Genomic DNA, 21,666 nt, shown 5'->3' with positions numbered 1-21,666 from the left:
CATCTGTTACCTTGATGACTTTGGGGCTAAAGTAGTTTAAATCAAGTTTTCCTGGTATTTCCACCTATATTTTGTGGTACAGAATCCATCCACTTAGTCACCCACTCACTCACTGCCTGTTATGCTGTGGGGATTACTATTCAGTGAATGGCTTGTTCAGCCCTATGTTCCAGGGCTTCATGAGGAGCCCAGCACACAGCAGAGAACAAGAAAGCTTTTTCTGAGTGACACACGTAGCAATAAAAAAGAAATACCCAGGAACTGCAAGAATATGAGGAAGTGCAGAAGACTATGGTGTTAAGTTTGTCCTTTGAAGCATTTGCTGTGTAGTGGAGAAGATAAGATATAAATTGAAGCATTTATCTAATAATTCTTTACCAATAAAAACAAAAGTCACAGACTGGGGTAGGAACCTGAATGATTAGCGAAGCAGTGGAGAATCGACCAGTGCCCCCCCCTTTCTCTCTCTCCCTCCATTAAAAAGGGCCAAGATTCCCCATTTGTCAGACCTGAGTCAGTGATCTCTCACTATCTTGGGTCAGCTGATTCTGTAGGTTTCCCCATCAAGGTCTTGACTCTTGTTTATATTATCACTCCTCCTTCACATCGATTGTACTCAGGAGGTTGGCCCAATGGTTAGTTGTGGATTTCTGCATCTGCTTCCATCTGTTTCTGGAAGAGGGTTCTAGTTTCTCTGGGGTTGTGGATTATAGGCTGGGTATCTTTTACTTATGAGTGAGTACATACTATGTTTGTCTTTCTGGTTTTGGGTTATCTCACTCAGGATGACAGTGGTGAGACTGGAATGACAATTTATGAGGTCACTGTCAGTGAGTCCAAGATCTAACTCTAAAGCACAAACTGACTTAGTGGAGCCCATTCTATATGGAGAGATAACTGGATCAGTCTAGACACAGGAGTGTGCGATGGAGAGGTGCCTCAACTAGATGATGAGACAGACTTAGTAGACTTCCTAGGGGAGGCCTTACCCTCTCTGAGGAGCAGATGGGAGGTGGAGTTGGGGGGAAGAGGGGAGAATGGGAGGAGAGGAGGAAGGGGGAACTGGGATTGGAATGTATAAAAATAAATTATTTTTAAAAAGGAAAAAAAGGGGGGAGCCAAGAATCTTTCTAAAACCCTCCTGCTAACTCCTGTGTCTCTCTATTTGTCCTCAGTCCTCCAAAACCTCTATGGCTAATTTTGGTCAGCTAGTAGTTAGCTCTGCCTTCTGATTTATCCAGCAAAAAATTATAAAGAAATCCCAAGGTGGCAGACTCCCTTCACTCAATAGAAATAAGTAGAATTTGAAAGTATACACATATGGATGTAAACAAGTTGGATGGGTAATGAGAGCTGGCTTTTTACTGACTTCAAAATCATTAGCTGTCATGTTTTCCCTTCCACATACCGGTGTGCAATATCAGCAAACATGAACACAGTGCCATTCGGACTGTGTTTACAGTTACGGGGAAAGGAAAGGGTGTCACTGGATAGACTGTCTTCCTCTTAAGTTGTTTTTTCCCTCAGCCTTTTTTACCCTTCTGACTCATAATGGAAATCCATGATTGCCTTAAAGTGATTTTTGTACATGGGAAGTTCATGGACTTTAAGGTGGTTTCAGTGAAATGGAATTCTATATGGTATCCAGAATTTATAAAACACAAGATTAAAACTACCATGGCAAGAGGTTGAAAGTGCCAAATTAAAACAGCAATCTGTGGTTTTATGTATTTTCTATTTTTATGTCTTAACAAATAAGCATTTTAATGTCCATGGAATCCAGTTTTATATTAGACTTTTCATATCCTACAGAGTTTCCAATGGAACCAGGGACATGGATGGAGTTGACTTGGTGGCCCTGTCTTGCTCACTTTTCTTCTTAATGTGAGCTCCGGTATGTACTCTAAAAAGTTTTACTTGTAAATGTTGGGAACCCCTGCCAGGCTGTTCAGGCTCGATTTCCTCTGCTCCCCAGTCATCTCTCTGACATGTGGGACACATCTTCCTGGGGTCCTTGGTCCCCTCCTCTGCATCCACCCAACACACCTTTAATTCTGATCATTTCTAACATCATTTCTTCATGGAATTGTTGTAACTGCTCATTCCAACCTAGCTCCACCTTCTACAATTCCACACAAAAACCAGTATCTGCCCATGCATTTGTGTGGTGGATAGATGTCTTAGAGTGAAGGTTACCAACATTGCTGGGACTTGTGAGGCATCACCCTGGCAGAGTTGTCTCTGGAAACCTCAGACGAATAGTTTTCTCACTAGACACAGAGAAGATGCCTAATGGGAGTTGGTGGAAACAAACATTTCATCTAATGGCTCCTTCTCTGAGATGCTCACTAGAAATATTTATCAGGTACTGCCATAGACCAACTAGAATTGATAAAAATTACTGGCTGGATAATTGTAGGGAGTTAATACCCTCAACTAGACTTTCTAGAGAATTCTTGTGATCAACAGCAGCATTACTGTTCTGTTGCATGACTCTGCCTCTTCCTTTGCCTTTTGGTTGAGTGAGCAGCTAGCTCTGTAGGTTATCACATTACATTAAAACCACCGTACAGCATCCAAAACAGTGTTAATGGTTTACACTGGATCACTGGCAGCTAGGGACATTCCATTTGAAGAAGGAATAAAGCTGCCTTATTGCACAGAAGATTGTCTCTATTTGTAAAGCAAATTGTCTAATGAAAGGCTGAGGAATGTTTGCTTTTTTTTTTTTTAAATAACTGTGGCATAGTCGGGGTTAGAACACTCTGTACACATTCTTCCCAGTTTAGCTTCAGGGTGGGAAGGGTTGCTAGGGCTAAGTGCTTGGCACTGCCATCCCTAGGAGTGAGGACTAGACAAAGAAGGAGGACTCTCCAACAAGCTCTGCTTGCCTTGACAAATCCATCCAAGAGAGTGCTGAGTGAATTAATTGAGTGGAATTGTTGGGCAGAGGCAGAGGCCTGACTTTGAATCTTGTCCAGAAAGATTCTGGGTGATTAGGATTCTGAATCTGCTTTCAAAAGGGCTAATTCTTACCCTGCCGTGCTGCATGTAAACACACTTCAAACAACTCACAACTCGGTACTTAATCTGAAGGCCGATGCAGAGTGGTAGTTAAAAACCTTTATTGAATAAATGAATAAGAGGATAGGCACAATGTTCTAAGAGAAATTACCGTTTATGGGCTCTGATTGCACGGAAAAGCACTGGGGGTTTCTAATGCCTCTTTTAAGAAATAATATAAATGAGTCAAAGGCCATATGCAACAATCATTATTAAGGCATTTTAGGTAAAACTGTTCCTACTCAACCCCAACAGAAGCACAGAAGTCTATGTTTTACGGAATCAGTAACCTATTTTGGTAACACATGGCTTATACTGTTACTTGCCACTTCTTTAAACACAATCAGAATCTATCTTTTTGCATGGGAATTTTTACAAGTGCCCAGTAAAGCAGTGCTGGAGACATTCCCAAAAGAACAAAAGGGCAACATTTGCTGAAGCATCAATCTCTATAAAGATTGGGACAGTGATAAATGAAAAACACTTAGAAATTTAAAAGTCCATGTCTGCATACAGTCACATAAACTTGTTTTATAGAAAAATGGGGACCAAGTAGAGGACAGAGTGTGGATTTTTGATTACTGAGCAATCCTCCTTTGCTTTTGAATTATTAATGGCCAGTTTGTGAAAGCCAGTCCTTACCAATCACCTGTCAATCAAGCTTCAGCTTCTCCAGAAAACTCCTCCTCCACCAGAGGCTGAGCAAGGAAAAAAAAAAGCTATAAATGAAAGACATGTTACTGCTCTAAGCTAATGGCTATACATCAGCCCGTGGGAGGATGAGAAACATCTCAATGCTGATGTCTGGTGTTTCCTACCTACTTTGCTTTTGCAAGCTTAAATTACCATTTCACAGAAACCCCCACTGATCCTAATTATGGACAAATCTACACCCTACAACTGTCTACATCTATGGCATTGGTTTGTAGACACCTTTTCAGAGATGGGGTATGATTCTTCTTCAAGGCTGTCTCTGTGGTTATTTATTTTTCTGGTGACACAGAAATTCCTCTAAAGAGGTCATCACAGTACTGGCTGTCATTTTCACAGTAACCAGCTGTCAAGGCAACTGGCTGCAGGTTCCATGTCTGAAGTGGGGAAATGACTTTAGAGGTGAGACAGCGACACAGGACCTACAAGCTGGGGCCACCTGGATTTTCTTATGAGCACAGCACTTGGCAAATAGCATCTTTGTTATCTGAGTGAGGAATGGTTTCCCAGGAGGGACTTTTACAGGTGATGCTTCACCTGATACTGAAGGATCTGAAAACACAAATGTCTCCTTTACTGTTTAGGTTAAGTTTCAGGCATTGGTTCTCAAACTATGGGTTGTGACCCCTTTCTGGGAATTGCATAACAGATATCCTGCGTATTAGATTTTTACATTACGGTTTATAACAGTAGCAAAATTGCAGTTATGAAATAGCAACCAGATACTTTTATGGTTGGGGGTCACCGCAACATGAGGAGCTGTATTAAAGGGTTACTGCATTAGGAAGGTTGAGAACCCCTGGCCTAAGGGATCTAGGTATTTGTGGCTGCTAATGTGAATCTAAAACCCCACATGCTGGTAGAAGTCCAGGGATTGGTAGGTACCCCTACTTCCTGTTTCTGGCTGTGCTGCCTGGATAGGTAGTGACAAACTTAAGAAAGAAAGAGTTCTTGTGGCTTTGTGCAAGAATAATTATGAACATCAGAAATCATGAAACTCAATAACTTTTCCAACAAATATGACTTTTAGCTATGAAGAAATCCATTTTGCTATTTAGGGTCTTGCTATTTGGGGACAAGGTGACCTAACTTCTTCAAAGTACTCCATAGTTCAAGTGCATAAAAGAGTGAGAGGTTAAGCTGAGAGACAGCCTAACGAATATACTTCAACTTTAGGATTGTATATCTTTGTCTTAAAAAGAAAAAATTCTTCTGAGGACAGGGCTATTCCATAGCCATCTTGTATGTGCAGGCCATAGGGCAAGGTGCTTAATTCAAATTAGAAGAGCCCATTGCTGCCTCCAATTGAAGGTGATAAAGGAAAAGCAGAAGAGAGATGTCCCCATGCTGTCATCTCTGAATTGAAGAAAAACAATGTCAACAGTAACAAACAGCCTCCTGCCTCCTCAATACTGCAGCCCCCTTGTAAGAGTTAGTGTGCACCCTAATAACTCAGACAACAGAACAAGACATGTGACATTCCCTCAGCTCCTCTCCCCACTAAATGCTGGTCCAGAAAAAGAGAAGGTCCCCAAGTGACACAGGGCATTTCCTAACCCCGTCTTTCTGCCTGTCCCTTGTAAATTTCCTGGGGGATTGGTGAAAGCATCGGATCTCACTGTTGTCCTCAAGTCTGGAGGCTGCTAACCAAATGACTCTCTTCATTGTCTTCTTTTTGTTTGAAGGACAGTGAGTACATCAACTCTGAGGCAGGAGCGAGCTGTTTCTTTCCAACACCATATGTCAGTATGGGTTCCACACTGACTATGAACTCATTTGTCTTATTTGTTTACATAGCTTATCCCCAGTGTCTTATAAAGGAGAGTCAATAAAACGTTGTTGAATATTTGAAAAACTAAACAAAACACAGCTCCAGAAAACAACGACCCCAGAGTGTTCCCCTACAAGTGCTGGCATGTCTTGAGTGAAGGGAAAGCTTAAAATTTACTTCAAAATACCCAAGGGACAAATATATAGATGAGTGATAAAGCGTTTGCCCAGATTTCCTGGTGTCCTGGGCATCATTCCCAGTGCAATAAACAAGACAACAAAGAAAGCAACAACACATCAACCAAATCCCAAAGGGGTTGGAAGGACTCAGGGTTTCTAGTTCAGATAAGCACCCCCACTAGGGTTTCCATAGAGCACCCCCTTCCCTTTCTATCTAGCCCAGATGGTATGTCATATTCCTTCTTAAGGCGAAGCTTAGGAGGAACACTTCAGAGACAATGGAAATGGAAGCAAGGTGAAGCCATTAGAGAAGATATAGATCAGTCGTTCTCAACCTTCCTAATGCTGCCACCCTTTAATACAGTCCCTCTTGTTGTGGAGACCCCCAAGCATAAAATTATTTTCATTGCTACTTTATAACTGTAATTTTGCCACCGTTGTGAATTGTAAGTATCTATGTTTTTCTGATGGTGTTAGGTGACCCCTGCAAAAAAGTTGTTAGACTCCGAAAGCAGTCTCCACCCACAGGTTGAGAACCTCTGGTTTAGAGGGCCATTCAAGTATGAACAAGAACCGGGTGGGGCTGACCAGTGTTGATTATCCAGACACAAAGACCACTCTCCCAAATGAAAGTGAACAAAAGTAGTTTGTCCTTAAAAGAAAGGGACTGGCCAACAAAAGAATAACAGAAACCCTACTTTTAAAGAAAGCATAACCCAAAGAACAAAATGAAACTCCTCTGAAGTGCTCTGCGCTGTGAATTAACACAATGAGACCAGAAACTCAGAAAGCCACAACCTCAAAGATGAGCTGGGACAACGGAAAGGCTGCAGGAGTAAGGAGCACGAGGGGGAGATGGCTATGATGGAAGGAATTTTCCAAGGGAACACAGCAAACATGGCTGCAAATAAAATGGTTGACAAATGAGCAGCCCAAACCACAAGGCAACTAGATAACAGATGGGAGTTCAAAGGCCCTTCCCACGAGGAAAGCTGACTCTGGAGAGGGCCTAATAACTAGAGCAGGGAGGATAGTCACAAGTGTCTTGTGAGGAAATTTCATTAAAGAATCTACTGACTGGAAGAGCATGTTTTAGGAAATACTGATAACATGTGTTCATCACTACAAACATGTCCCTGGTCGAAAACATTGCCCTGGCATTTAAGTAGAAAAAAACAAGCCACACTGGAAGAAGCAAAACATAGCCTGGTTTCAAGTGTTTTCACAGCACATCCAACATGAAGACCATCTGTGTGCCAAACATATCAAGAGGGAGAGTCCATCACAGATCTCTAGTCAAGGAGGCTGTGGTTTGGGTCTCCTTGATTTCTGAACTCAATGATTAGGAATCATGTCATGGTTGACCTTAGAGGATCTATCCTGGCGTTTTCTAAGGGTGTGTAGCCTATGGAGGCAAACCCTGTGAGTATTTTTAGAGAAAAAGACCGTGTTCAGTTTGGAGATCTGGCTACTCTAAGTTCTGCCTGGAAGATTTAAGAAACATCAGTACATAAGAGAGTTCAAGACATGAAAAAAACTAGATTTTAAAAGCAGTCTTTAAGCCAGTGGCTCTCAACCTGTGGGTCGTGATCCCCAGGGGTTGTCAAGGGACCTTTTCACAGGGGTTGCTTAAGACGATCAGAAAACATAGATATTTACACTACAATTCATAACATTAGTAAAATCACAGTTATGAAGTTGCAACGAAAATAATTTTATTGTTAGGGGTCACCACAACATGGGGAACTGTATTAAAGGGTCTCGGTATTAGGAAGGTTGACAACCATTGCTTTAAGCCAGTCTTTGAAACAAATTTAACTCCTCGGAACATCCACCCGGCAATATTTTCAAAAGGATTTGTTTTCATTTATGTGTCAATATGTGTGCCTGTGCTCACGTGCATGTGTTGGGGGAGGAGGTGCAGAAAAAGGCCAGATGAGGGCGTTGGATGCCCTGGAACTGCAGTTACAGGTGGTTGTCAGTTGCCCCATGCGGGTGCTGGCCACAGAACTCCGATCCTCAGCAAGAGCAGCAAGCACTCTGAACCAATGAGCCATCTCCAGCAGATTGCACCCCCTTTCCTATCTTGTTGAAAAGTGTCGAATTCCACTTGGAGAACCTTTGATCTGCCATAATACCATTGTGGGGATGGGTTTTAAAACTCAGAACAGTAATGGTCGAAAAACAGTTTGTAGCTGTTTGTCTAACTCGTGGAGAACAGCACTGAACTACCCCTTCATTCATTCACCTACTACGTAGGAATGCAATCTTACACATGGTTTTAGGGAGGAGAAAGTCCTCGTGACTGAGCAAGTGGCTGTGGCGGGTCACTGTGGAAGGTAGTAAGAGCAGGTCATCTCTGAAGTTATCACTTCCAATCTTCCAATTCCCCGCTGTGTCTCTCCCTCCCCACCCCCTTTTTAAAAAGAAGAGAATGCATCTTTGAAGGCTGCTTTGCCACTGTGGAATCCGGATGCCACAAGATTCCAGCACCTTAATAGAAAGGAGAGAAATTCTAGAAGGTGTGCTAAAACGGAATACTTTTCCCCCTTGGGGAAACCAGAAACAATGTGACTAAGAAGGAAAAGAGTAAATACTGTTCAACAGAAGGGAAACAAACCCCTGTTCCTTGGCCCAACCCTCAGCGTTCCTCCCATTTACATAAGTGTAGTTTCTGTCAGTGTGAGATGCCTTCTAATTAGATTCCATGCCAGTGCTTCAGAATGGAGGAAGGCCTGGCCGTCCACTTGCATCACGTCTCTTTTATGCTACTCTGAACTGGAAAAAGAATTTTAATTCAAGACTGGCTAGTTTCTGTTCCTCTCCCTTCCTGTGGGGCAGAAATGTGTGAGGAATGTGGAATGAAAAGGCAGGCGGACGGGAAGTTTCCAGATAGCATTAGATTTATCTGTCCCCAGAGACAACCAGCAGCTGATAGAGGTGACAGTGGGTGGCAGAGCAGCTGACTTAGGGAAGGCCAAAGGTTTTAAGAGGCAAAGAGAGGTACCCAGGGGCCAGGATGCAGCATGGTAAGCTGCAATTACCTGGATTTGCTGCCCTCTTCAGCTTTCTTTTCTTTCTTTCTTTTTTTTTTTCTTTTTTTCTTTTCTTTTTTTTTTTGAGGGGGTTGGGGAGGGACTGCCAATTAAAATAGGCCAAAGACTTAAAGTGTGAGAATACCAACAGGGTAAGGCTGTGTGTAACATGAACCACATGTGTTTCTGTTTGAGCTGTTTCCTGATTGTGTTCAGAAAAGCTGAAGATGCAGACTCTGCACCCCAGCATCCCGCTGGCGTGTTAACTTTCATAGATACCCTATGCTACTTTCCACAGGCAGGATATTTTTTACTGCATTTTCTTTCTTTCTTTCTTTCTTTCTTTCTTTCTTTCTTTCTTTCTTTCTTTAAACTTTATGTGATTTATTTTAAATGATTGCTGGTTCCAGATAATTAAAAACCACAAACTGTATGGCAGCAACTATAATACATATACAGTTTTTAAAGAGTTCTTTCTTTAGTTATCACATAACAGTGGAATATAATTTTTAAAAATCCAAAGGACAGTTGTAGCATAAGGCTCTGAGGTAGAATCAGCAAATTAAAGACAAACATCAGAGAAAGGTTCTAGAAAGTGAGGCATGTCCTATTAGAATTGATTTCTTCTTTTCTAACAGTGACTGATTTACAGACACTAAAATGTCCAAAAAACAAAACAAAACAAAACAAAAAACCAAAAAAGACAAAACGTTTCTGGGATTCCCAGAAAAAGAATTAAACTTCAGTAATAGTAACTAACAAGGCTGGACTACCCTGGCAAGCTAACATTCAATCTGTTGGTATCCAATGGCTCACTCATTTTTAGTTTATTACACTTGAAACAATATGGCAGAAATTTTAAAAGTTTACTCATTAAAAATAGTTATTTTTTTGTTTTACAAATCTCCTTTTGAAAATGTAATTCATATATGCTGCAACTTCAGAAGTTTGGATTCAAACTCTTAAGGCAGTAGTCAAGAAAGCCGTATCTGGGTGCTTTGTCTGTTTTCTGTACAAGTCACTCCAGTTGTGCTCGTACCACTGAAGTTTTGGGTTGGATTGACTGGCATGTTGAACCCTGAAGTCTGAAAGCCCATGTTGGCATTTAGGACATTTGTCAAATTTCTCTTTGTATTATCAATTGGTGTAGAGAACACCATGCCGAGGCCCGTGGAAGGACCAGACGTGAAGGTACTTGAAGCAGAAAGCTTGGAAGTGCTAACAGAAAGGCTGCTCAATGAGGTCATGTTGTCCATTAACATGTCTGTCAAGTCCTTAGTCTGTTTAATGGGCGCAATGGGAGTGTGGGCCTGGGGCTTGAGAGGCTGCTGGCTTTTCAGCTTCTGTGCCTGCTCCTGTTCTTTTACTAATTTCTGTTTTTCTTCAAGTGTAAGTGATGCTCTTTTCTGTTTATTCTGCAGCCCATCGTCTTTATTTTCTGATTCACCACCAGTTAGAAGGTCTGCTCCAATGTTGTTAAAGACCTCGTCAATCTGACTTCCAGCATGTGCAACGTTTGTCTCCTCGGGAATGTTCATTTGATTTCCTATGTCCAAAGACCTCCGTTGCTTCTGCATCATGTGAAGCTGCTCCAGCTTAGTCCTGTGTTCCGACTCCAGTCTGCTCAGCATCCCCTTTATGACGGCAATGAAAGAACTATTGAGATTAAGATTGTTTTCAATACTCAAGGAAATGAGATGGGGCAGTACCTTTCCAGCCAGCTGCTCCTTGGGTATTCCCAGTTTCTTGTGAGTAAAAGTACATTTATAAATACCTAAAATTCCCATGAGGTCTGTAGGCTCCTTGGAGGGAATCTGTTGTAAGAAGGGTAGGATATCATCAAGTACCAACCATTTATCCAAGTACTCCAAAATCTTTCCTGAATAGACTAATGAATTCACATGAACAGCAAAGGAAGATGTTTGTAAACAGGCATTTTTAATTATTGGAATCAAAGCATTTTTCATGGATGGATAGTCTACAAGATCTGCAAAAGTTGGGATGATGTTTAGACAGAGCTCCTGGATCTGAATGGAAGGAGCCTCCAAGGCTCTGTAGACCATGGGTAGCACACTGTTCTTTATCTCATCAGGAGGGGTTAGGAGCAAATTCACTTTTTGTAGGAAAATTAACAAAATCTGGATTGGCGCCTGCTGTTTAAACACAGGACCAAGTTCAGGCAGAATTAATTTGACATACTCTTCTTTGGTGCATTCCTCAGCAATCAGTAAAACATTAGGCAGAACAAAAGGTACAGTATCAGGGTTTACAAATTCTGAAGTCAAACAAGGCAAAATTCTCTGCACGATGACATGCTTAGGCAGCTTTGGTAGAACCTTTGGCAATCCTTCGAAGATCTGTGATTTCTGAAGATTATCTCTTTGGAATAAGGTATCAAAATATTGAAGTGTGACTGCAACCAACAACATCATCAAAGAAGGGAATTGTCATTTGGTCTGCATCAGGCCTTACAGTTGGAGTTACATTCAGCAACAGTTTCACATGTTCACAAATGTAAGTGAACTAGATCCTAAACGACTCAGCTGATCCAACTGTCTACTGAAACTCTTGTAAATATCCTGTTTGTTGACTTCAAATATAGGTTTCCATTTATTAAAGACAGCATATATAACAGTTCCTAAAGAATACATATCACTGGCTGTTTCACAGCTCACAGAGAAGATGTATTCAGGAGCCAGGTATTCAAGATTTGGAAGACACAATGATGGCAAGTTTGGGTCCCACTGTTTACAAGGAAACTTAGGCTCTTGTTCAGAAGGATTGTTTGATGACACACAAATATCAAAACCCATTATTTTCCAGGCTCCACTTTTATTCAAAATTATATTTTCAGGAGTAATATTTCCATGAACCATTTTCACACTGCTATGCAAAAATGGCAATCCTTCAGAAACCTGAAGCAAACCAAACTTAGTTTCTACATCATAAAGTTTATAATCCTTAATGTCTGGAGATATTGAAGAGGGTAGATTTTCCCAGTTACCAAGAACATTGGCTAAACTTGCAAAAACTGGTTCTGTACAAAATGCCAAGCAATCCCTTGACTCTTCTAAAGGATGCTGGACAGTAAGAAGTCGAGGGTGGCATAGCCAGGTGAGCTGTTGGACTCCTTGTTTTAAAGAATCGATGATTTGATCCTTTTCGAATTTTTGATATTTGTCAATCAGCTTTTTATCAAAAACAAAAACAGCCACTTCCTATTTAGTTGACTTCTTTGTGCCATTAAAAATCTTCCATGCCAGCCCATTGCCACCACTGGCAATGTGTCAACTAACATCAAATTCTCTAGTGACAGGACTTCCCATACAGCACTAGTGACATCAGCTGTTACTTTTGTAACAGTACTCTTCGATTTATTAAGCATGGACTCCATGGCTGCAGTACTTGGTAGTTCAAGTTACCTCGCAGCCGGCTACTTGGAGGGGCAGTGTAGGGGCCAGTCCCCTGCCGGCTCCCTCAATGCTCTGGGCTGTGGCTGCTGCTTCCGGCCAGCACCTGACTGCCCTGAATGCTTTCTCCCCCACCTCCACTCCCAAGGCTGCAGAACCCCAAGACCGAGAAGTAAAAGGGGAAGGGAGGGCAGGGACTAGGGAAGAAGAGCGCGGTAGGGGGAAGAGCACCACCTTTACTACATTTTCTATGACAGCATAAATTGGAAATAACCTAGGTACCATCCTCAGAACAATGTATCTATCCATGCTAAATGGCAATAAAATTAAAATTAACAAAGTTATAACTCTAGACCATAGCTTGGAGAGTTTAATTGCAGATTTAGCATATGATGTTATTAATAAAGTTTGAAAAAAAATCCCTCAAGATACAAGGGTGTAGTAGTGCCATATATATATATTATATATATATATATATATATATATATATATATATGTAAAAACCAAAAGTTAGTGTGTGTATGCAATAAAACATGCATGGGAGTAATGACCAAAATGTGAGAAGGGGCTGGAGAATTACAGGTGCCACGTTACAGTAATAGCCACCCCTGATGATAAAATAGGAGAGGGAAATAGCTGTGCAGGAGATGTTGGTGTGTTCTTTATGTCATCTTTGGCCGAGTTGGGTAGCTGGGTACTGATTATATGCTGATTATTGTATGCACAAGCTATTTCATGTGAAAAACCCAAGCCACTCTGAGTCAGCATCAGCTGCAAGTTATGAGTCCCCGCATGTAGGCAGCACAGCACCTTCCACATTTGGTAGCATGACAGCTGATGCTGCAGAGGTCTGCTTGTGTATGCAATTGAGTCTCATTATCTGGCAGGCCTGTATCAGACATTCAGCTCCTGTAGCCAGTGTGATCATATCTGCCCTACTTCTGGTGATGTGGGCTTGCCACATCCCTGGTGGACTCATAAGGACAGGGTACAGGTGGGAGGAGGCAGAAAGCAAGCTGGGTTAATGGGACTTACAGAAAACCCGAAAACCAGTTAAGCATCTTTGGAGCTGTCTCTTCTTGGCTAATTCAGACAGACGTCCATTTTACTATACCTTACTTCCTCAACTTCCCAGTTTCCTAACATAAACTCTGTGAGGTGAGGGGTCCAGTGTAGAAATAAGAAATAATCTCTCTCTCTCTCTCTCTCTCTCTCTCTCTCTCTCTCTCTCTCTCTCTCTCTCTCTCTCCCCCTCCCCATCCCACCCCCTCTCTCGATTTTTGGGACAGGGTTTCTCTGTGTAACAGTCCTGGCTGTCCTGGAACCCCCTTTGTAGACCTGACTGGCCTCAAACTCACTGAGATCTGTCTGCCTCTGCCTCCCAAATGCTGGGATTAAAGGCCTGCATCACCACCACCTGTCTAGAAAGAAATTCTTAAAGAATGATTAGGAGTGTAATGTTCTGAGTTAGATTCCCTGCACTGAAAATCTGAAATTGTTAGTGTACATTGCAGGGATTAGGGCAGAATTTGCTGTTGGTTTTATTTATTCAAAATGAATAAAATCAGAGGCCAATGGCCAGTGCTTTTGAGGCAGCTGTGGGGGGCCTCGGGCGTTTGGTGACGTGGACACTTCTATGTGGTTATCTGCTCTTGTCTTTCATTATACTCCCCTGAGGAACTCTGAAAAACCACTGACCCTTGTCTTGTCTCAGCAGAGACATCATATTTTATGATGATCACTTCCTGTTGACTCTAACATGTCTTCATCCCTGAGATGCGCTACTCCATAAATGTCATCTACTAGGCTCTGATCAAGTTTCAGGGCCATGGGCATCCCAGTTGGGACAGCTACTGCTGGTCATTATTATCCTGTTGATGACATGGTGGAAGCCTTGGGCAGAGATTGGTTTCCACTGATTTTCTCTCTACTCAGACCAACCCACATCTTAAAGGGAGAACTTTTTGTCCAAACCTTCTGCTGGCTCCTTGCTCTTTGTACAAGGCAAGCATTTTATAAACAAGCAGGGCCAAGTTAGGCAGTGAGGGGTGGTGAAGCCATCTTCCAGGGCACAAGAAAACTGGTGGTACTAACAGGTCTGGGTTTTTGAACCAGGCTGCAGATTTCCAGATAGGTGAAAAGAATAAAAATTCAGACTGCTCCTCTTTATCTATCCACTAAGTTCCATGGGCGATATTGACAATGACAATACCACCCCCCTGCCAGGATCATAGTGCTAAAGACTTAGTAATTTTTCAATCTAGTAGACAGCTTGAACACCACATCTGATGGTCCTTCAGGCTTTGTATAATTTGCTTCATTTGAAGTTTCTTTAGAGGAATGTGTGATAATAATGTCTGAACCTTGTTATCAGTGTGTGTTTCCAGAATCACCTAGGGCATTGTTTGGAATGGGGAACCTCAGGCCCTGTCCAGTCTGCAAAAGTAGAATTGGATTCATTTGAATGAAACCCTAGGATAAGAGGCCTGGGAAACACTCTAGAGGATAGATTCATGTCCTCCACATCCCATCAAGGGCATGTGGGAAGATGGGGCGAGCTTCTATGTGTGCCATGTTGTCATGTTATGACAGCCTGAGTAGAAGGTTCAAGAGTTAAGTGGTACCACTGGGAGAGCCTGGCTTTGCCAGGAAGGGACCATAGAGCATTGAAGGGACCAGCTCCCCATTTTGGCAGCCATGACAGTTTAACACGTGCTCTTTTGACCTTGCCTTGGTCACTAGGAGGTCAGATGCCCGCCTCGTGGCAAGGAACCAATCAGAAGTTAGCTGGTGGTGCTATGCTTTACGGCTCTGGGTGTGCTTTACGGACAAGCACATGGCAATGACATGCAGAGCATAGCAACTGCCCTGGGAGGGCCTATGGGCCATAACAACCAGTTGACCAATCAACACAAGGCAGGGCGTCCATGCTTGGAGGCACACCAATACTGAGACTGTGTGTACCCCTAGACACTCCCCTCACGCTGCCCTATAAGATCTCTGTCCTGTGGTTTCTTGGGGTCTTTCCCCAACCATCTGAGGTGGTGGATAGATGAAAGGCCCGAGCTAATGGGGTTAGCTCATTAAGCAACTGCAATAAAAGACTCATTGCTTTTGCATCGAAATGAGACTCTTGGTGATTTTGGGCTTCAGAATTTGGGCACAACAGCATCCCAAATAAGTTGAATTTCATCATAAAGGCAGCATGGAGCTAATTAAAACCAATTAAAGATTTTAAACAGGACATTCCTAATGAGGCTTTTGTATAAGGCAAATGCCATTGACAGTGGTGTGGAGGATGGAAGGAAGGACAGGTTAGGAACAAAGGGGGGCTGGCCACTGGGACGTATGCCTTCATTGGAATGGGGAAGGCTCCAAGAGGGAAGGTCTAGGTGGAAGAAGGAGCAACAGGGCATATTATTAGCTCACCATCCACATTCCCTTTAAATTTCTTTTACAAATCTACCCCATGTCATTGGAAGAAGAAAAGCAATCAATCAGCAAACAAAAGTTCAGACTCTCAAACACCTATGCTTTGATTAAAGTTTAAGAGCACATGATTAGGAGGAAGATGCACGTTTAATTACAAATTACAGAAGCAAGGAAGGTTGAGTGAAAAGGCTCACTATTCTACTGCTTTTATGCAACTCTAAATGTCCAAGAGACTTTTTTTTTTTTTTTTTTTCTGATAGGCTCTCACTATGTAGCCCTGGATATCCTAGAATTCCCTATGTAAATTGGGCTGGCTTTGTCATCAGAGAGATCTACCTGCCTCTACCTTTGGAGCACTAAAAGTTTCTGCTATACTTTTAATATATATATAAAAATATTAAATAATCAATAATTTAATATATTATATTAATTAAATGATATATTAAAATAATATACTGTATGTAAATATATATGTTGGTGTGGTGGTGTGAATAAAAATGGCCCCCATAGGCCCATAGGGAGTGTCACTATTGGGATGTTTCATCTTGTTGGAGTAGGTGTGGCCTTGTTGGAGGACATATGTCACTGAGGGTGGGCTTTGAGGTTTCAGGAGCTTCAGCCAGGCCTAGTGGCTGGCTTTCTCTTCCTTCTGCCTATGGATTCACCCATCACTGCACACTCTAAGCTCCTTCTCCTTCTCAGACATATCTGCCTGAATGTCACTATGCTTCCTGGTATGATTATAAGAGTTGCTATGGTCATGGTGTCTCTTTACAGCAGTAAAATCCCAACTAAATCAGTTGGATATCACAGGGGACTCAAGCACATATTTACATATCAGGAGTCATGTATTTTTTTCCTGTTTATGACTGCCCAGGATTTCAAATATGGATTTTCCCAATGCACCACCAAATAAGCTATTCTTTTTATATTTCTTTGAAGCTCTCATCATTTCAAAAGCACATTCTTTGTATCTGCTCTCTTGATCACCAACATATGTAATAGAATTTGAGTCCTGGGTTCCTTTTCTTTAAAAACAGAAAGAAATTTCCCACAGTTGTGGTCTGAAATATCGACCTGGCTAGTTCTAGTTTATCCATCCTTTTAGTAAGAAAATAACGAATCTAGTAATTCCTTCCCATGCTTAGGTTTTTATTAAAAGATTTGGATGGTGTCAGTGTGCATGGGCATGGGTGGGCTCAGTGTTGATGGGCGTGGGTGGGTGTGGATGGGCCTATGCTATGCCACAGTTCAGCTGCGTTACTAATGCAAACTGCTCACTCAGAAGAGCAGAGAGGGGCTAGAGAGTTGGCTTAGCAGATAAGAGCACTGACTGCTCTTCCAGAGGCCCTGAGTTCAATTCCTGGCAACCACATGGTGGCTCACAACCACCTTGAATGAGATATGTACCCTCTGCTGGCATGCAGACAGAAGACTGTATAAATAATAAACAAAATCTTAAAAAAAAAAAAAAAAGCACAGAGAAAGCTGAGTGTGTCCATGTGACTGCAATTCTGGATACAAATGGTTAGACACAGACGCAAGCCGGTAAGGCTGGGTCTGTGGCAGCATAGCTCAGCACTTCCTACCAGGAAATCCTGAAATAAAAGTTTCTCTTCCAGTGATTATATTGAAACAGCATTTTTGGTAGAGAGGTTTGGCAATGCTGGGAAGCCACATTCCCTCTTACTTATCATTTCCACTTACGGGACATTTTGTAATTAGTTCTCATGCATAAAGTGGCTGACTAAAATCACTCCTGTGAACTCACGCAGGGGGTAGTAGGCAACTATGTAAATGTAGTCATTCAACAGGCAGAGGTGAAATAACAAGGAATGTCTGGGTGGGGCCTTTGCTTAGGAAAGTGCGTGTGTTCCCTACTGTCCAGCATCCTCTTCTCTGACGTGGACAATTGTTGTTTTATTTTTCCCTTGTCCTGTTAGTTTATTTTGCAACAGTTCTTCAAAGGTCCTTCCAGCCACACTGGCCTTATTTGGTGACTCTTACATCAACATCATAGTGTCATCACTAGAGCACAGAGTCACGAAAGAAAATAGTATAATGCTTATAGGTATTATATGTAATACATACATATATACATATATACACATACATATAGTATATTTTTAGTATACATATAGTATATATATATACATGTATGTATTACACATATGATTTCTTAAAGGACATATATGAGACAGCTCAACAGTAATTATCTCTGATGAAAAGGCTGACTGTGGGTGTGCAAACACTTGGCCTTTCTGTCCCTTCTTTAAAAGAACACATACTACTGTTAGAATGCAAAAATGAGCCAGGTGGTGGCGGCACATGTTCCTAATTCCCAGCACTTGGGAGGCAGAAGCAAGCTGATTTCTGTGAGTTTGAGGCCAGTCTGGTCTATAGAGTGAGTTCCAGGACAGCTAGGCCCACACAGCGAAACCCTGTCTCAAAAACAAAACAACAACAAAAAGGTAAACATAAACTTAAAATAAAAAAGTGAATAATTCTACATAAGTACAAAAACAAAGTGGAAAATTAATCAAGGGGGCAGCCATTCTACTCCTTTAGATACAGGTGCCCTAAATAAGAACCTGAGAAAAATATGGCCCCATGGCCATTCAAGAGCCCCAATGCTTGCCACTGTGGCCCACCACTATGTCCTCATTAGGGGAATGTGTCTCTGCGCCCTAATGTACTTAAGTTTGAAGATCCTGAAGTTTATGCCTGTGGGATGGCACAGCCAGCCTCCTCTCAGATGGCTGCTGTGATTCTCGAAATCCTCGGGGCTCCCTGCCTTCTTTCTGGTCCTACTAAGAAAAAAAAGTCATGGCTTTCTACTTGCTGCCTCTCGGCCCTATTTTTCCACTTATCTCTTGCATTCCTTTCACGGACAGCTCAGATTCCACCTGCCCTTATCGCAGCATTCCTACTGTTACCCTGAAGATCTGCTGATAGGCATATGGGTTTAGGTTTTACAGGTGTGGGGCTTCCACCTGCACAAGGAGGAGGTGCAATTGCTACAATCAGACATTCCCAAGCAGCTGCTGCAACTTTGCTGGAAGATCTGGACTTCAAGATAAAGTTTCAACTTCCAGCATCGCGACAAATAAGGATCTATGTGCATCCCTATCTTTTCAACACACACAGCCACACACCCAACATCCACACACCCAACAGCCACACAGCCACATCCACACACCCAACACCCACACAGCCACACCCCCCCCCCCAGTCTCCATCTGCTGTCACTTCCTTACACACACCCACACCCGTTTTCCAGCTTCTCCAATTACTTGCCTTCCTGGTATGCTCAGGCATTCTTCTACCACAACAATTGGTACCAACTGTGGCTCCAAATGCAATTAACCACATTCATTTTCCCCTTCCTTTGCATTTTGATTTAATGGTGTTTGACTCTAAGTAGCTTCTCCCAGAAAGAAGTAAAATAGATTCCAGCAGGTCATCTGGAGGCGGGGCAGACGCCAGAGACATCACACAGACCATGTGTTCTTCCCTCCTAGATTTTCAGTGGGGTGTATTATGAGTCACTGTAAACATCCTAGCTCACATCATAAACAAAAATGCACATTTGTCTTCTTTACATGTATGGAAAGGATTTATTTGTTTTACAGAAAAAAAAAGAGTAATGTGGTTCAAAATTTAATTTTTGTATTTTCAAGTAGAAGATGTTTATTTTGCTTTTCTTAGTTTTGTGTGTGTGTGTGTTCAGGGCTGTCTGCAATTACCTGTATTTTTGCCCTTACAGTCTAATTGGGAATTATCCTATAGTATTCAAACTATCCCCTAGATTACATCTTGATTTACTGCTTAGCTCTCAGGTATGAGAAAATAATTTAAAAGCCGTGAAGAATTAACTACTGTGGAGCAATTTATGTAACACAGAAATAGGAAAGTATATCAGTCTCATTTACAGAAAGCACGAGCACTTGAAATTCTCTACCTAGCAAATGTTAGGAGACGATACAAGCAGCTGCTTGACTGGCATGTTGTGATCTGGCTACTTAATGTACGTCACCTTGGTTTCAAATGTAGTGAAACATGACATACCAGCAGATAGTTAAACGCACAGGGTTGTTTTCAGCTCTTATACATTTGGAGGGGAAACATCCCATTAGGCATGAAAGCAGTTGAACAGACGGAGATGGTGGGTTACTCATTGAGTGAATTAAAGTTGAGCCTCTTGGAATAGTTTTATTTGCTGCTCTGATGAGGTGAGAATTTGACAGTTGACTCATGGGAGTTAACTGTGCTGAGAGAACCTCCATAAATCATGCCCAACCAGTGTCCTTCAAAATCAACAGCATGAGCCAAGATTGTGGTGGCAGCTTAAACAATGGAGTAAAATGTTGAGTTGCCTTTTATGAAGTGGTCAGGTGGCACACATTTCTTGACTGCCTTGTTGAAAGGAAGGGATGACTCTCCTTTTATGCTGCCATTCACATGTTCACAGCCACAGCTTATCTCGAGAACCAGAAATTTGTCCCTCTCAGTCTTAAGTTTGAGCCCATAGACCCATTTTCTCCCATTACATCTTTTTACAATAATAAAGGAGGCTAAATGTACAGGTGCGGAGCGATGCTCCACTTCAGCAGTGATCAAAGACACACAGAAAATGGGATTCACTCACTGGTCTATCAAATTGACAAAGATTTTCAAAGTTCTACAACTCTCATTGCTGCTCAAAGGGCAGAGTGGTAGACTCATATGGGAGAGCAGCAAAACAAATTGCTACCTTCCACAGGGCGAATGTGGCACCTCAAAGCCTTAGCATACTAGTTAGGTGTGGTGACTGCACATCTGAAGTCCCAGCACTGGGGAAGCTGAGGTATTAGGAAGCTCTGTTTGAGTCTGGCCTGAGTTACATTGTGAGTTCCAGGCCAGCCTGAGTTATACAAGGAGGCCCTCCCACAAACCAAACCAAACCTCTCCAACCCTCCCCTCCCCCCACTTCCTGGATCAGAGAACTACTTTCTAAGGAAGGTAACTGAGGAACTGACCAAAGTTTTAGTGGAAAAGATGTTAAAACCCAGTTGTGATTTATAATACAGAAAAAGTGTCCAACAGCAGGGTACCATCTAAAGAAATTATAGAATGATCATATAAAACAATCTAAAACAGTCCAAGCCAGTGCCAAAAAATGTGTTTGAGGCAGAAAGATATTCTCAGTAGTGTGTGGCTAAAATACTACAGGCTCCAGATATAAATGGACATGAACATCATTCTGGAAATACATCCCCAAAATTAACCGTGCTTATTCTAATTATTTGCATTTTCAGATTTTCCACAGCAAGTGTGTGGATGTGTTTGTATAACAAAAAAAAAGTCACTTCTAATTTAAATAGACATGAATATATCTGGGAGGCTAAGCTGGTGACATTGTATTCCATGCTCCAGGACACAGTTTGCCTTCAGCTTTAGTACCCAGCTTTTAGCTGAGCATCTTGTCCATGGAGAATAAAAAAAGACCCTCTCCACATTTTTCCTTGCTCCTGATCAAGATTATTCAGAGTCTGACCCAGAGATGTAAGTGAATATATTAATGGGACCTTCAGGACTCTCAGTGAAGGGCATAGGCTCACCCTTCTCCCTCGTTTTCTTTTTTATACTGCTGCCACAAAGCTCTGTGATGTAAGAGTCCACGCTGAGGGTGGTGGAAAAAATCCTTAACAGCTTTTCTTTTTTCTTTTTCAAGACAGGGTTTCTCTGTGCAGCTCTGGCTGTTCTGGAACTCACTCTGTAGACCAGGCTTGCCTGAAACTCACAGAGATCTGCCTGCCTCTGCCTCAAAAGTGCTAGGATTAAAGGCATGTGCCACCACTGCTCAGCTCACTTAATGGCTTCTTAGGAAATTAGTTGTCCAGGAAAGGAAAACACCTAGAACATCATAAAAACACACTTTCACATCAATTTAAAGTAGAATGTTGAATTTCTATGACTTCTAGATGGTTTTTCATTAAAAAAATGTTTCTGATATTAGCTGCAGTAACCTAGATAGACATAGTCTCAAATGCTGATACTATCAGTGTGGGGGTCATAGCTCCATA

The 21,666-nt window shown here is 42.0% G+C and overlaps 1 protein-coding gene and 1 pseudogene across 2 annotated transcripts in view; both read right to left on the bottom strand.

Moving 5' to 3' along the window:
* Positions 1-21,666, bottom strand: part of Syt1 (synaptotagmin 1) — a 199,876-nt gene that overhangs the window by 20,258 nt on the left and 157,952 nt on the right. The gene's annotated exons all lie outside the window — the stretch shown is intronic.
* LOC107979260 lies at positions 9,734-12,185 on the bottom strand (annotated as a pseudogene).

This window comes from Cricetulus griseus, assembly GCF_003668045.3.
Source record: "Cricetulus griseus strain 17A/GY chromosome 1 unlocalized genomic scaffold, alternate assembly CriGri-PICRH-1.0 chr1_0, whole genome shotgun sequence".
NCBI lineage: Eukaryota > Metazoa > Chordata > Mammalia > Rodentia > Cricetidae > Cricetulus > Cricetulus griseus.
This window is presented reverse-complemented; position numbering and strand designations above follow the sequence as displayed.